Source organism: Nuphar pumila, chromosome 14, assembly GCF_984573655.1.
Source record: "Nuphar pumila chromosome 14, dmNupPumi1.hap1.1, whole genome shotgun sequence".
Taxonomy (NCBI): Eukaryota; Viridiplantae; Streptophyta; class Magnoliopsida; order Nymphaeales; family Nymphaeaceae; genus Nuphar; species Nuphar pumila.
Window position 1 is genome coordinate 22319563 of NC_143262.1, and position 438 is coordinate 22320000.

Genomic DNA, 438 nt, shown 5'->3' on the forward strand with positions numbered 1-438 from the left:
TCGGCCGATAAGGCATCAGTAAAGCCCCCGGGATGGGGGCGACAAAGGTCAGCGACGAGAGGAGAGAAAGAGGGAGACGGTGATGGGGGATGTCATCGGTGAGAGGTGCTGAAACGCGAGCGCGAGGGAGGAGAGTAGTGACGGCGTCGGGGACGTCGACTGAGCTGCTGGAGCAAGGGCGGCGATGATCGGCGGTTGGATGAGATAACACCGACGGTGATTCCGACGAGCTGCAGGTCGGACGAGAGAAGGGACGGCGAAGGCGAAGGGTCGCCGAAGGCGAAGGGTCGCCGGTGGTTGCATAGCAGGGGAAGGAGATACGAGACGGGGGTCGTTGGGGGTGTCTTTTGGAGACATGGAGGAAGAGGGTGACAGAGGGTGTCAGCTGAGGGGTGGCTCATCGGAGCTTTGATGAGGGATGCTGCGGGTGAAGGTCGC